The sequence below is a fragment of the Lipotes vexillifer genome, unplaced genomic scaffold (genome assembly GCF_000442215.2).
Source record: "Lipotes vexillifer unplaced genomic scaffold, Lipotes_vexillifer_v1.1 scaffold490, whole genome shotgun sequence".
In the NCBI taxonomy this organism is placed as follows: Eukaryota; Metazoa; Chordata; class Mammalia; order Artiodactyla; family Lipotidae; genus Lipotes; species Lipotes vexillifer.
In genome coordinates, this window is record NW_006796397.1 from 2,310,723 (window position 1) to 2,327,902 (window position 17,180).

The window sequence follows — 17,180 nt, forward strand, 5'->3', positions numbered from 1 at the left end:
TTTCCCCTTGTAAGACCCACAAGGCTTTGTTAGTATTCTGCCAGCATTTTTCTTATTCTGCCTCATATTAATTCACTTAAATGTTAATTCAATATTCATCAAGTGCTCATGTGCAAGACATGGATTACGCACCCTCCAGCATCTATCCCACACACACACACACACACACACACACACACACACACACACACGTAGAAACCAAATTCCGTAAGCTGGATTCAAGCCACTCTATTATATGGTTTCTAATAATGTCTCCTATTTTAATTTCCATCACTTCTTTCTGGGAATGTTCTTCCCCAGCATACTCTTTTCTCAACTATCCTTTAAGACTCAGTTCAATTTCTACCCTTTCTCCATGCTTGTATAGAACTTACTGTCTATATTTGCACTGTCCAATCCGTGATTAATGAGCACTTGAAGTCTGGCTAGTCTAAACTGAGATATGCTTTAAGTATGTAACACACACTGGATTTTGAAGACTTGGTGTGAAAAAAAAGAATGGCAAGTATCTCAATGTGTACATGTTGAAATGATAATATTTTGGATGTACCAGGTTAAATAAAATGAATTTAATATTAATTTTACTTTTTTCTTTTTATTTTTTAATGTGGCTATGAAAATATTTAAATCACATTGTGGCTCAACATATTTCTACTCGGCAGTGCTGACCTATACAATCGATTTATAAATGTCCCACAAATTATCTTTTAATATATGGCCTCCACCCAATACGAGTGTAAGAAATTCAATATTAAGCTTTTCTTTTTATATATTAAAGATTATTACATTAAGAATTATTAATAATAACAGTTGATTTAAGTACCTATTTAATTTTAATATCAACTTTAAAGGTTTTTAACAAGGAAGCTTAAGACATTTCAAAGCGTAAAAATATTTTAAAACTTCTGTTTTCATATGGCTATAAACTGAAAATGTCACCTACATTTTACATATATCCATTTTGAGTTAAATGTCTCACCAGAAAGGGTAGATAGTAGTATTAAACTCGTAGAATTTCTAATCCCAGAGAGTATTAGTTCTAATTAATACTTTTATGATTAAAATATGAGTATTTTAATACTCTAAAATATTAGAGTATTTTTTCTAATTAATTATTTTTCATCTTAGTCACTGAGTAAAGAAATAAGCAGCTTCTATTTTGACCAATATCACTGTATCAATGTCCAGCAGCCAAGACAAAGAACCTTTATATGGTGGTATGAATAAACAATGTGGGCAATAAGACACCACTTGAAATAAGGGTATGCAGAAAAACGCTTCTATACTGTTACATTTCATGAGGAGATAAAACTTACAACTGTATAAGGTAAAAACGTAGATATACAGAAAGAAAGGCTAGGAAGGCAGAATAGAAAGGTCTCATCTGTAGAATCAAGATATGCCTAGGTTGAAACTTGGCTGCTCTACTATTTACTATCTACGTGACCCAAGTCTGAGTTTGTTTTCCTGCATATGAAATGGGAATATATATATATCACAGCATAATTATAAGGAATACATAGTAGATGCTTAATTAATGTCAGTCTCATCTCCCTTTCCTTTAATACTAATGATTATATAATGGTGACAAGATTATCGGTGATTTCCCACTTCCTTTTCCAAACCATTGAAAATATTTTTTCAACAAATATTAAACTTCTAATATTTCATATTCACATCCCCTCCTCACGTGAACTTAAAAGTACTTTTACTAACTGCCTTTTATAGTTTCTTTTAAAGTTTAAAATTTGTGTTTGTGGTGGGGAAGGTAGGTGGTACAAGAAAAACTTAAAGTGGGAAATAAGCTTAAGACTATACCAGCACAGATATATACAAAACAAAGAGAAGTGTAGAGAGGAAAACAGCAAAAGGAAATGCTGTTTGAGGAAATTCCCCTGACTCAGACTAAGTAATGAAAAGATAACATTCTTCTCCTCAATCTAGCTTCTGCTGAAGCCACTCCTCACTCTCATCTGGGGTTTCTGTGCACTTTATATAAAAATACACATAGCCACTCACGCGCTTCTCTCTACTAATGGTCACCACCAACCTCATGGTCAAGAATTTAAAGGCAAGTGAAGAAATTGAGGATGTTGTAACAAAGCAAACCAACCCACGGGTTGGGAAAGCCCTTCACTCAAATGCACTCACTCCCAAATGCATTATTATCATCATCATCATTAGCTGACAGCCATAAAAGAGAATGTGTTCCCGAAATATTGACCCTGGTTATAGCTTTAGCTGCTAGAACTGGAGATGCCACACTTTGATGACTGTCTCTTACTTCCTTTGTAGATATGGGCCTCAAAATGGAACTTTAGAAAAAGTATACAACTTCAGATCACTCACAGGTGAAAATTTCACGTTACTGTAGGAAACACAATTAAACAATGATGATAATAATAATAACTGTTATTCTAACAGCTAACATTTACTCAGCATTCATTACATATCAGAAAGCTAAGGACTTTACTACATGAATTATGTAATATAAACCTAAACCTCTATGAAGTTTTCTTATTGTTAAATCTACTTGCCTAGTGCTCACACAGCTAGATCTTAACCCCACCAGTTTTACTTCAAGGCTTACACTTTTTAAACCTTATCCTCCCATCCTGCACAAACTATTCAACAATAATTAGGAACCATCCCCCTCCCCAGTAATTGGTGTTTTGAAAATACTAGTTATGTTTGACATCTTCCTCAAGAAACTGATGAAAAGATACTATGCTTTCAAGTAAAAGGATAAATACTCTAGAAGGATAAAAATGTTCAACCTTCATAAATATTAGATAAATAACTGATATAATACAGGTAAATATGGCTTGTAAACTGAACTTTAATCCCAACACTTTATTAGGTGCTTTTTAATTTGAAATTGTCCTTTTGACTCACAACATATTTAGTTTCCTGACTTTGTACAAAGTCTTTTAAAAGCTATATTTTCCCATAGATAACAGAGAACAAACGGGGTGGTTGCCAGAATGGGGAGGGGCATGGGCAAAATAGGTGAAAGGAATTAAGAGGTACAGACTTCCAATTTTAAAATAAGTAAGTCATGGGGAGGTAATATAATATATAGCATAAGAAATATGGTCAATAATATTATAATAACTTTGTATGGGGTCTGATGGTTACTAGACTTATCCTGGTGATCATTCCATATGTATTTAAATGTTGATCACTAAGTTGTATACCTGAAACTAAAATAATATTGTGTATCAACTATATTTCAATTTAACAAAATAAAGCTGTATTTTCAATTTCAATGAATGATATACATTCTAAAAAGCTTAATACCTAAAACATTGTGTTTATCACTCTAACCAACTTCACTTCTATCACAGTTTAGACTAAAAGAATCATATTTCAAGAACAAATCATTCATCCATACTTTAAACAAAGCTACCTACAAAATCACAGTTCCAAGAATCCCAAATGAAATGGGAAGGCTACAGCTTACAGACAGAAGAGGAGTTAGGGCAACCGTTAGTAGAGGTACAAGGGAAATCTCTTAGAAACGCTAATCTTAATAGTCTCGCTTTCCCTCATCCAAGAGAAGTAGGCACTGCTGTTGCTGCTACCCTAGCATTTTTCTCCTCTTCCTCCTCTTGAAATCCTCGACTTTTCTCCTCCTGAAAAGTTTATCTCACAGGACTGCTAACATCTCTCAGTAGTCAAAGGATCTTTTATCTTGAATTTAAAGGAACAAAAACATACTAACTCCTCCTAATCACATAAGAGTTCCCAGTAAATTCAGAGAGGATAGTAACTTCACAGTTCAGCTTCAGCAGATCTAAGAAAAAATTAAACAGTACAGCAACTGAGGCCCTAGAGAGAATAATAATACAACTTTTTCATGGAGACTCCAGGTATCTGAAGAAAGACCACGAATTGAACTTGGTGTTCTACCTTCTAGGTCTCAAGTGATCTTTATGTTTGGTGTTTTAGTTTAGTTTAGTTTAGTTCTGTTTTGTTTCGAGAGGGGAAAGAAGAGAAATACTTTAGCCAACCAGCAGGGTGAGCTAGTGCTAGAATCAGTTTGATTATTCTCAGTTTTCTCAAAATTCAATGATATAAATGGGTTGCACTATTAAAAGCAGCTATTCCCTCCTAATAAACCTGAATTAAAAGACACCACTTCTAAAACTGCTTCAGTCAGTGCTACACAATTCTGTTCAATATTTACAGATTCTCCAAAGCAGACATTCTCTATACCAGATGGATTAATAACAAATAAATGTAAAAAAATTAGAGCTTATTTGGATATCTATCCAAAACATTATAGTATCCATCCTTTATTCTCATGTTTTATTTTACAGACTATCAATTTAAAAAATTTTTAAGCATTAAAAAAGAACTGCTAAAACTAGTGTTCTTTAAAAATTAGGGCTGGATAATTCCAATTTCTGCATTCGGTGCAAGCTATAGTTGCCTTAATATATGTCTGAAAAAGCAGTCATGAGAAAAGCATTCCCACAAGAGTAAGATCCCCTGCTTTCCTTTAGAATCACATTCTGAGAAGAGTCTAAGTAAGTAACCCTAAACACTAGTAATATATTTGGGGTGAGAGAAAGATGAACCTGATCTTTTCTAACAACCGATTTCTTTAAATTTTTTAAATTGCAGGTAACCCCACCACTTCAAGTAACTGTCCTTGAGTCTTTCTTTTCTCCTCCTGTTACCCAATACAGTCTCAATTCAACCACAACAAACTTCTCCCTCTTTTATAACCTGAATGACAAATTAAACCTGCAAAAAGTTTAAGGTCTGCAGGTGACAGACTCACTTCATAATTATTGATACAGAGAATCCAGGAGTAATCTTAATTATCACAAAACCAAAGTATAATTAAATCCACTCACATAGTGTTGAAAATTAAGAAATATATCAACTTTCCTAGAAAAATCAATAATTTAAGTGCACCTTAAAAGACCCATAAAAACTTTAAAACCTAAAGCCAATTTACCTGTTTTTTTTAAAACGTGATATCTAAAGAAGTTAAAGGTAACTGTGGGATCCCATCATAAATGATTTTACTACTTGTTGAATTTGCTAACAGATGTTACAGATTTACTACTCAGCAGTAGTACTAGTTAGTCTAAACAAGTTGTTTTTAACAGGAGGCAAAGTGGTATGTCCATTTTTCCAACTAAAACACTATTACAAAATGAAATGCACTAGCACCACTGTTTCAAGCCTCTATCTCATTTCTTATCTAATAACTAGTAGAAATGGCAATTACTTCAAACTTTACAAGAAGTTTATCAAGCTACCTGTTTTGTTTTGTTTTTCAAATCTCTGAGTCCATTGTTTTGAAAACCTCAGAATTTAAAAGCAACATTGCTTTGAAATTATCTGAAATGTCTTTATTTTGTAACTGATTTTGTTTCACTTTGGAAGTCACTTTAAAAACTGTTACCATATCAAGTTAAATAAAAGTTTTATTGTCACAGAATTTCTCATTAATATAATAGTATCTGAATAACAAGTACTCTCAAGCATACTTCCTTGTTTTGTTTTATAACCATTATTAGTTGCAGATAGTCACCTCCTTATCCCAGCAATGTGACCAATGAAAAGACCAATGGGGTATAAGTTGAGAGACAATTTTCCATCATGCCATTAACTTAATCATCTCTGGCCCTTAATATATTGAAAAAGAGAGAGTAATACTAGTTGTTCTCTAAGATTCCTTCTACACTAAAACTATATGATTCAATAATAATTTTGCTGATATTAATATATCTCCTATTCGTTAATGCAAGAGTGCTCTCTATTAGAAGGAGAAAACCTAAAAGGGGGGAGACAAATCTGGGAAAAAACAAGGAAAATCAAAGTTTTAAGTAATGTTGAAAAGTTCAAATTCGATTTGAACAGAGATCTAAAGCTAGTTATATAAATGTGCTTAAATCTCCCTTCAAGTAATTTAATTTGTTAATGTGACCTAGCCAAAACATTAGTTGTTTCCAAATTTTGTACTTCAAATATTACAAATATACCAAGTACGATGTAGATGTAAGCGCAGTATAAGTTTAAATTGTTAGAAATTCTAAAACTTACACGACCATGATTTTAACAGCAATATATATATCACTGCATTAATACTAGTCAAGCCTTCGTGTTTCACCTATTAAAATGTCTAAACTAAACTGTAACTTCTTTCTAATTTTTTCTTACCAAAACCTATCGATGTAATATTGCTGCCATCTAGTTCCCTGGATACTTACACATATGACTGAAGGCAAACAGCAGGTTTCCTTTCTTTGAGCAATTTGAGTTGTCTATTTTTTGAAATGCTCTTTTTCTTGTGGGACCAAAACTATGTAACTAAACTACTGCAGAGAGGCAATATATTATTAAGGCAAATCTAATCTATCATCCAGATGCAACAAGCCTGGCATTAGTTAGGACTGGCCAGAATAGATGATGGTGTTTTGGTTATTTCTGTTGAAGTTATTAACTTGTATACAAAACAGGACCATCATTCAGGCTCTCAATTGTGTTTCTCTCCTCGTTGAGTACTTCTTAATGACCACACAAAATATGAAGTCTAAACATAAAAGTTTTATAACAACTAAATTTATGTCAATATTACTTAAAACAGTTCAAGAAAAGTTTTCCACTAATGTTGCTAAACCATGGATGGATCCCAACACGAGAGTCGTCTGTGGAAGTCTCGTAACAAGAAACCGTTAGTTCCACCACCTAAGTTTCCAATCACTGAGAAGGGTCTGGGACAACTCATCTTCAGGTTCACGGGAGGAGTGGAGCACACCTGCTTTCCTCTGGCAGAGATTAAGCTCCCAGGGACACAAAGGCCAGGGAATCAGACCTGGAGAAGCAAAAAGCTTTAGCTGGACACCCACCAAGCCCCTGGCAACCCAAACACTTTGAGCGATTTACCTCTTGCTGTTACTTCCCAGGCACCTATCGGCATAAGATCTTGCAAAACAGGGGGGAGGGGAGGGCTCTGCGGTCCTGGTCCCACGTTAGGGGAGGGGTGTGTACAGTTAACGCCAGAGCCTACGCTTCTGGCCGAGGCAGAGCAGCCCCAAAGAGAGGGGTTGGTGGCTGCTCTGGACCGCCCCGTTACTCAGTGCATTGCAATGGCGACCGCAAGGCTCCCCAAGCCGCCTGGTCTCGGCCCCTTCCCTCTACTGCTCACTGGCTGCTCAGCTTCATGTGACTAAACAAAACCCCCAAGTCTAGTGCCCAGCTCAGCCCCTTTGTGTCCGCTACCGGATCCTCCGACGCCGCCGTGGAAAAGTCCCCCCCCGCCCCTCCGCCGAGTCCCCTCCCCGAACCCGGGTCCCGGGCTCCTTGTGTAGCACCAACTCCGCCTCCTCGGCCGCCGCCGCCATCTTAGCCTGTGCGGCAAAATGCGTCCTTTTGGATGGTTGGGACCCAGCCTAGGGCGTAGCTCCCCGGGCCCGAGCGCCGAAGGCCGGGTCCCCCAAGTTCCTCCGCCACCCTCAGTCCCGCCGCCGCCACAACCCAGAGGCCCGAAACCCACACAGGTCCCGGCGAATCCGACCAAATAACCCCTGAAACTCACAGTTTGGTGCCGTGTGCGTCAAACCGGGGCGACGTTGGGAGCGCGCGGCGTCCCCGCGTCACACGCCGCTCTGTACGCTACTCGGCTCCAACGGCCCCCCTCCGCTCCCCGCTTTTCGCCTTCGGCCCCGGTTCCCACGGCGCAGGCGCGTTGCTTTCCCGCCTCTTACCGAGCTGCGGGCCGCGGGGGCGGCCAGCGAGGAGCTCTCCGGCGGCTTCGCGCTGGTGGAGCGTCTGGGCCAATTACACCAAAGGGTGCAGCAGAAACAGTGCACCACTGTTCTCGGGTGCTAGAAACCCAACAAGGTCACCTCCCCCAGCGCTGACCTAATCACTCTCAAGGAGGTTCCCGCCCCAAAGTAGGCACGCTCCAAATATGGTGGTGCCCAAACTCTGCAAGACCCAAACACTTAGGCAAGTCTAGGCCCTTTAAGGTGGAACAGACCCATATTTGATTTCCACAATCACGAGAGGGCCACAGTTCCTTTTCTTTCTACTGTTGAGGAAAACAGCTAAAGGACTCGACATTGCCGGTCACAGCTGTAGAGTAATGGCAGAAGAAGGTTTCTGGATCTTAAGGGGAGCAATTGTTGGGAGATGCTTGATGGACAAGCAGAGCATCAAGTGTAGCATCTCAGTTAACGGAAAAGCCTACCCTAAAAGGTTCCCTGGGTTTGGTCCAATTTGATTCTGTGAACATACTTTCTCCCTGCATTACTGAATGTGTTGTGGGTCTCCGAATTAAAGTTATATAAGAAGCACCCGGTATGCTGGTTACCCTTCAAAGAATTAGTAGGTCCCGAGAGAGTTCTAGAAAACTTTTTAAACAAGTATCCACCTCAGAGTCTGAGGACGGAGTTTCACAGACCACACTTTGAGAAACATTGATTAGGAGCTATTCTCGTTGCTTTTGAACTGAGCAAACATTAAAGTTGCTAACATGTCTGACATGAATCAAAATTTCCTGAGGAATCTACTAGTCCTGCCTTAATAAGTTCTTTGGCTGTTCTGAATTTCTGGGTTCTCAAAAAAAAAAAAAGTTTTCATTAGTTAGTTTAGCAGCTATCGTAAAACTCTGCTTTTCCAAACCCTCAAGATGTCATTGGCATTCAGAGGAATACACTGTAATTGCACGTATTTGACAAGAATGAGAAACATTCCCTTTACTATAGGATGGTGACTTCATCATCATTATCAGCAAACATAGATTCCAAAGGACAGGTATTTATACTTGCTGAATTAGTTAATAATAATAGCTAACAATTTTGAGTGCTTACTATTTACCAAGCATTGTTCTAATTCATTCAATTTCATTAAAACCTAAGACCTAATGAGGCAAAGAGAGGTTAGGTAATCTTCTCAACGTCACACAGCTCTTTGCACTCTTTCAAAATACAAAATTTTCTTCTTTACTTACACAAATGGGTAAACAATCAAATGTATATAAATTTTCAGCTAATTTTGGGGGGTTGTCTTCTGGGTTATTTCATCTGTAGAATCCATTAAAATTGGACATTCTCAGTTTACTATTGGACTTACAATAAATAAAATTATAATGTTCTTATAACATATCACTACAGAAGCAGTTACCAACAAAAACAAAAACTCTGTTGTGAGTGTACACCACTGACTGACTGATGTGCATCAGATCACATCACCAGCAAATAGAACTCAACCATGATCAGGAACTTGTCTCATTAATGAAATTGTTTATACAAGAATTAAGCAACTAAACTGTAATACTATAGAAATAGTATAAGTAATGGTAATAATTGTAATAGTAAAAGTAGTAATGGTTGATGAAATTCTTTATAAACAAAATAGATGTCAAAAAAGCTTCTATGAGGGAGAAACTTTGAAAAGGGCAGAAATCTTGATTAAGGTAATGCAAAAAAAAAAAAAAAATGCAGGCAACTAGAAAAATCCAAAGACAAATTAGGTGGCTCAAGGCCAAAATATTTAAAGACATTAAAAGGAAAATGCAGTTGAGAATGAAAATCAAGATGTGGAAAACAGTTTGACCCCTGGAGAAAATTCACAAAGCACATCTACTCACTGTAATAAAAGAATGCTCTGACCTGGGGAAGAATCTTTGAAAACAAAAAGGAAAGAAAGGAAAAGCCAGACTGGCTATTGTTAAAGTGTTAAAACTTGACATTATTAACACAGTGTATGAATCTATTAGTTTTTCCAGTGAATGGGGTTACCCAATAAAAGATACAAAGTAAGCTGTGGTCTCAAATGACCTAATCAAAAAGAAAATGCAATTTCATGTTGGATAAAAATGGTTAATTCTCCACATTCCAATACTTCTGAATTGCAGGCAAAAAGAAGAAAAAGAAACATTAATTAATCTACTATCCTAGTTACAGCAGAAATTAACACAGCATTGTAAATCAACTATACTTCAATTAAAATAAAAACCTACTATCCTAGTAATAAAGTCAAGTCCAAGTTTGGATTTATCTTAGGGCCTCACCCGAAGAGGACCCACCTCTGAATACCAAAATTGTTAAGACAGTCTCATTTGTGGAATTTCAAATATTATGACATGTGTTAATTAGGGTGGAGGTCAGAGGATGTTTGGCATAGAGAGAGGTGAAGAGAGTAAACAGAGATCAAGCCTTATATTTATTTTCGTCACACAGTAACCCCAGCACAGAGACTTTTACATGTAAAGTATGCAGTAAATAATTTTGTTCAATTCAACCAACATTCACCAATTGCCTATACCATGCAAGGCACTGTGCTAGGCACTGTCAGCAAAAAAAAAAAAAGAAGAAGACAGTTCCTTGCACATATTCAATAAATATTAGTTGAGTAGATGAGGAGCTTTTATAGTCCAGTAAAAGAACTACACAAAAGGATATAATCAACTCTCAATTTACCAGGGAATGGGGGAGATGAGGAAATAGATAATAATGATTTCAAAATCGTTGAAACAAAATTTCATAAAACATGATACAAAATAAGTTTCATATACACGTATTTAGTAAAAATTATATCCAATATTTAGGAACACATTTACTACTCTAACTCATCAGCATATCAGAAGTAGACCATGAGTATGGATTTGTTCACAGAACATATGTAAAGAAAGAAAACGGTGGGCTAGGGAAACAGATAAAAAAAAATATTTAAGGAATGAGTAGAGCAGGCCAAGAAAATTAAAAAATGGAGGGACAGAGGGATATGAGGAGATTTAGGCAAGAGTGCAGCCTCACAGAAGCCAAGGAAGTATTGGTAACAGCTTAACTACTATGACAAATAACTTCAAATATCAATGGATTAACGCAGTAAAATTTCACTTCTTATTCACATCACACTCCACTGAAGTTAGTGGGAAGGGGAAGGGAAGGCTCAAAGCAGTTTACTCAAGATCCTAGGGTCCTTCTGTCATCTGGATTTGCCATCCCCTAAGGTCTGGAAAGAGAGACAGCACACGTGGAGAATCGTGAGTGCAGTAAGTTGAAGTGGCCAAGCCCAGAAGTGGCACACATCACTTCTCACTTTCTATTAGTCAGCATCTAGTCACGTGGCTCCACTTAACTGCAGGCAAAGGCTGGGAAATGTAGTTGTGCTGTAGGCCCTGGAGGAAAAGGAAATGGGACCGGTGAGCACAAAGCAGGGTCTCTGCACATCCTGAGTAAATGCAGCAGAGAGGTTATATAAGTAAGCAGAGTGCACTGGGTGTGCAAGATCATTGGTGACCTTGGTAAGAGCAAGGTCAGAGGAGTGGCTCAGCCCACTGCGGTGAGTTCAGGAAAAAATGAAAAGAAGGGGGGCTTCCCTGGTGGCGCAGTGGTTGAGAATCTGCCTGCCAATGCAGGGGACACGGGTTCGAGCCCTGGTCTGGGAAGATCCCACATGCCACGGACCAACTAGGCCCGTGAGCTACAATTACTGAGCCTGCGCGTCTGGAGCCTGTGCTCCGCAACAAGAGAGGCCGTGATAGTGAGAGGCCCGTGCACCGCGATGAAGAGTGGCCCCCGCTCGCCCCAACTAGAGAAAGCCCTCGCACAGAAACGAAGACCCAACACAGCCATAAATAAATAAATAAATAAAATTTAAAAAAAAAAAAATGAAAAGAAGGGGAAATAGCAACAGTCTGAGCAACCGTGGAAACCTGACAAGATCAATTGACTGGACTTACAAGGCTGAGAGACTAATCTCACACTATAGGTAGATGCCACTGCTTAAGGATTCTTGGCAACTAACTAGCCAGCCTTCTCCTGGTTAGAAGAAAGCCCTCTCTAGGCCTTCATCAAACTTTCACCCACATTAAACTTGAGAAATGTCTTTATTGTTTATTTTTTCTAGAGTGAAAGATTCCAGATGTTCCAGAATATTTGCTTGAGATCCATCCAAGGAAAAAAAGCATCTGTAATTTCAGCCATCCCATGTGTTTTACTAAAGAAAATGAACATAAAATAGTAAGCCAAAGTATTGCATTATATGTATTGATTTCCTTTGTAATCAATAACTGGGAGATGTAATCGTACAAATGTGTTCCTTTAGCCACGTGGCAATAATTAGAAATTGAACTTTGATATTTCTAGTTTAATTGTAAATGAAATTAAATGTCTTCAAAATGAACATTAAAATCTCTATCATGTATCATTTACTTAAATTTTCTAAATATGTTTTAAGAAGGCAAAGAATGGTGGTTGCAACCTGTAAAAATTAGATTTAGGAAACATTTAGTTCAAAGTAGAAATACAGGTCTAAAAATATAACATGATAGTATCTTTATTTTTCTTATCCATTTCTCTTTTTATTGCAAGGCATTAAAATCTCTCTTACAAATTCTCATTCAGATTCGTTCCTGAGTGCCATACTTCACCCTCAACATAGAATGGCTGTGGTCTCCAGGCATACCTGAAAGATGCCCTGAGATGTAGAGCCATCCTCTCTTCTAATATTCATCTGGTACCTACAATATTCCAAGCATTATACTGGGCCCTGTGGAAGATGTGAATATAAATAGAACACACTCAGCTGTCAAATATTTTATGGTCAAATAGATCAAAAGTCACATGCTCAAAAGGCTATTTGTATTTTAAAGTTGACAAAGAAAGAGGTCAGTTTATTGTTCAACTAATGCCTCACGAGGTGATAATGCTGTGGAGTCATTTCTTCTAGAGTTTAGCTCTTAGCTTTGCAGGTTGAGAATCAGACTAGAATTGATCAGGCTCGGATGCATGAAACAGATAAAAGACTAATGTATAAATCACATGGTGATATATTAATTTACAGTAAAAGTTGTGACTGCCAAGCATAATGGAATACACAAGCAGATTGGTCAACATATTCTTTCCCCTGTAGAGAAGGGTTCCAGGAGCACCAATTACTTGTTCAATGAGCATGGAATTATATGAAAATGATCTTAACAGATGGTGTTATGAAACTTTGATAGCAAACTGTACTCTGCCATGAAGATGTACCTGTCAAGGGAACTTGAACCATTAGTTTGCTCTCACAGGGAAATAACTGGTATTTTCCTTAAAGATATAGAGCAATATATTAGAAGCACAAAAATATGAAACGTTTTATAATCTATATTTCATCAACTCTGTAACACTTTTAAAAAAATGATTGTAACATCTCTGAAATCGAGGTGTGTTTTAAAAATTATAGTTTGTAACTGGCATTTTTTTTCTTGCTGAGGGGTGCATGTAACAATGGCACACCTTTCAATGAGTGATATCTTAGAATAACTGCCTGACACTTTAAGAAATTCCCCTAACTCTGTTTTGGTAAATCGACTTTCACAAACTTAGTTGTTGCCCCAGTATATCATAGCTCACAGTCTAAGTTCAAAAACTATGTCAAAGTTTAATCTCCTCAGTTCATACTCTGATCAGGCTGAAGTTCCCAAGGGATACAGAACACTGGAGGATATTAGTTCATACACAAGTGCATTCTTTCCTCCTAAAGTAACCCGGAAGTAACCTTCACTGGACTTGTCACCACTTTTTACTGCAGGACCCTTAAAACCCCTGCACAGTTCCTTGAAAGAGTCTCATGTATACTCAGAAACAGGTCCTACCAGCTACCTCATTACTCCTCTGATATGACAAAGTATCTTCAGCAGCTACTGGTGAGCCTTCTGCTGGAAATGACTGTCTTCCACATGGCACCACCATTTTTTGCCAGGCACCTCCATAGTCATAGCTGATAATGTGCATCTGGAATACACATTGGTTGGTACTAAGGCAGTACTGAGGGCCCTAGTCTAAGCTTTTATTTTTATGGACTACTTTTTAAATATTTACCTGTTGTATGTCAGGCCCTTTACTATTCACTGCAGAGACTACAGTGAAAAATCCATGGTCACTATGTACAGTTGTGGAGTCTGTGCTCTGCACAAAGACTCTCAGCCAAGCAGGTACACAGAGGCTAAAATCCAGACTGTTCTCTACTCACCAAATCATGCCCCTTAGTGCAGGGCTAAATTTTTCTTTAGAAAAGGATGCCATTTTCTTCCCACAAAGTGCCTTTTCTTGTGAAGCAGTTTGTATTTGTGGGCCTCCATCAGCCTATGTCCAATTCTTTCGCACAGAGTATCACCTTTTTCAATCTCTCTGCCCAGAGAGGGTCTTTCTGGAATTCCTCCTTCCTACTTCACACAAAGGGCATTTATAGGCTACTGGGTCCTAAATATTAAGTCCCTGCCCTCAAGGAGCTTACAGTCTAATGGAGGGAGATAAAGAAAGAAAAAGACCATTGTTATATGTGTGATAAGTGTTAGACAGGAGTAATTACGAGGAGGGCCTTGGAAACAGGGAGGAGGAGGACCTAAGTTAGTCTGGGGGACCAAGGAAGGCTTCCTGGAGAAGGCTTTCTCTGCCTAGGGCCATCTTCCTACTCCATCTGGGCTACATTCTTCCAGTTTCAGTTAAGTATCCCTCAGAGAGGCTTTCCCCCGCCCCCTTAACCTCACACCCACATCTAGTACACATTTTTTCCCTTTGTTATACTGGTCTTATGTGTATAGTAAAACCCACTACAACTGAACAAATCAGGCCCAAATATTCAGTTTCATAAATTACAAGGTCATAATAGGAAGTTTACGAAATGACTGGAGTAAGCCTACATAGTTTGCTTGCTAGAGTTCCAGGGGTCTGGCTGTGTAATCAGAATCTATCCTGGTTTCCTGGTTAGAGTTTGGAGCAATCTGCTGGTACTTGACTGTTCCAGCTTAAACGTGCTGGGAATGACTCTAGGTCCTATGACTAGCTGGGAATTCCAGGATCATACCACAAATTCCAGTTACTTGGTATCCATTTCATCTGCCTAATCCAAGAAGATTGGGTTGGGAGAATAATGCAGAATTATTCTGGGAATGCAGAATCCCACTTGTTCCATTTCACCTTGCCTCTCTCCATCCCAAGTCAAGAACTTTAGCCCACTGCATTGGAAAATGGGAACTGGGCAGAGGACAGGATTAATGGCTGGAATCATTATAGTTGGTTTTGCATTATCAGGAATACGATTTTCCTATATCTTATTTTCTACATCATTGTAGATTTGGATTTAACTATAATTACTTGCTTAATGTCCACCTCCTCCTCCAGACTATATAGAACATGAGGGTGTATTAGATGTTCATATTATATTCCTTACTCATAACACAGCTCTTAAGTCATATTAGTTGCTTAATAAACATTTATTGAACTGAATTGATGTTATATCTAAACCAGGATCTAAAAACTTATAAAAGCTAGCTGGGGGGAAGGAATTGAGGGAAAGTATCCTATGCAGAGGGAGCAACATGAAAAAAGCCTAAGAAGAGCAAGAGTGTGTGGCATGTTTGGAGAATTGTAAGTAATTCATATGGCAAGCATATAGCACATGAGTGGAGAGTGGGGAGTAGTTAAGTATTGAAAATGGAAGGGGAAGCAGTAGTTGGATCTCAAAGGACAAGAACTTGGACTTTATCCTAAAGACAATGGGAAACCATCGATGGATTTTTCCAAAAGAAATTATATGATCAGATTTGCATTTTAGAAAGATCTACAGTGTGAGAAATTTACTGAAGGGAGTAAAACTGGATGCAGGGAGAGACTGGAATGTTTTGAGGATAGACCCTGATGCCTGCATAAGCACGACATATGTTAAAGAAAACTGCCCTGCTCTCAGCCCGCATGAAGAGGTGGTCCTTAGCAGCCCTGCTTTGTACTTTGCAAGCCTCCTCCCACAAACACTCAGCTGCAGCTAACTGGATCGTGGATGGGAACCTGATCCAAAGAAAACCAATTCATAGGCTGGCAAGTGGTCTATGACATAACTGTCATGGAAAATAATACTCAAGACACTGTGGCATTATAATTGACAAATAGATCAATGGAAGAGAATAGAGGGTCCAAGATATAGACCCACAAATGCAAGGTCAATTAATTTTTGGCCAAGCTGAAAAGGTAATTCAGTGGAAAAAGAGTAGTCTTTTCAACAAATGATACTGGAAAAATTGATTATCCATATGGAAAAAATCAAACTTTGATCCATATATAAAAATTAACTCAAGACGAATCATAGAAATAATATAAAATATAATCTGAAAACCTTTTAGGAGAAGAACTTTGTGAGCTAGTGTTGGGCAAAGTTTTCTGGAATATGACACCAAAATCATGATTCATGAAAGAAAAAATTGATAAAATGGACTTCATCAAAGTTAAAAATTTTTTCACTCTTCAAAAGACTCTATTAAGAGAATGAAAAGACAACCCACAGATGGGAGAAATTACCTGAAAATCATGTAATTGATAAAGAACTTATATCCATATACAGAATTCTCAAAACTCAATAATTAAACAAATAACCTGGTGAAAACTGGGCAAAATAATTAACAAGTACTTCACCAAAGAAGATATAATGATGTCAAATAAGCACAGAAAAATGCTCATTAACCATCAGGGAAATGCAAATTAAAACCACAGTGAGCTATCACTACACACGTGTGAGAATGGCTAAAATTAGCAAGACTGACCACGCCAAGCATTCGGCAGGTTGTATAGAAACTGGAACTCTGCTACACTGTTTGTGGAAATGTAAAATGGTACAACAACCTTGGAAAAAAACTTGGCAGTTTCTTTGAAATGTTAAAAAATATGATTTATCCCTTTCGCTTCTGGGTATTTACCCAAGATAAAAGAAATATACATCCACACAAAGACTTGTACAAGAACGTTCATAGCAGCTTTATTTATAACAGCCTAAAACTGGAAACACTCCAAATGCCCATCAGTAGATGAATATATAAGGCCAGCCCCCCAAAGGAATACTTACTGTATGATTCTTTTTATATGAAACTCTAGAAAATTCAAATTAACCTACAGTGGCCCCCCCAAAAAAAACAGATCAGTGGTTGCCTATTGTGGAGTAGGAAGAAGAGACAGGAGTGGGGGTAAGGGATTACAGAGGGGCACAAAGATATGTTTGGGGGTGAAGGTATGTTCATTATCTTGACTGTAATGGTATCTTCTGAGGTATAGCTATATGTAAAAATTCATCAGACTGTACACTTTAAATATACACAGTTTGTTTCAATGAAAGAGTTTCAATAAAGAGCTTCAATAAAACTCTTTTAAAAATTTTTTAAAAGAGAGTGATAATGGAAAGAG

At 37.8% G+C, this 17,180-nt stretch overlaps 1 protein-coding gene across 3 annotated transcripts in view; it reads right to left on the bottom strand.

The window, feature by feature from the left end:
* The window catches only part of ZNF644 (zinc finger protein 644), a 116,429-nt gene extending 108,604 nt beyond the window's left edge, over positions 1 to 7,825 (bottom strand). For 2 of the 3 annotated variants that reach the window (XM_007468522.1, XM_007468521.1), the window contains exon 1: positions 7,559 to 7,825. The gene's annotated coding sequence lies outside the window, so the exon portion shown is untranslated. Of the gene's footprint in view, positions 1 to 6,906; positions 7,144 to 7,558 lie in introns of those variants that run through there. The other variant, XM_007468523.1, reaches the window with a different exon arrangement.
* Positions 7,826 to 17,180: the final 9,355 nt, after the last annotated feature.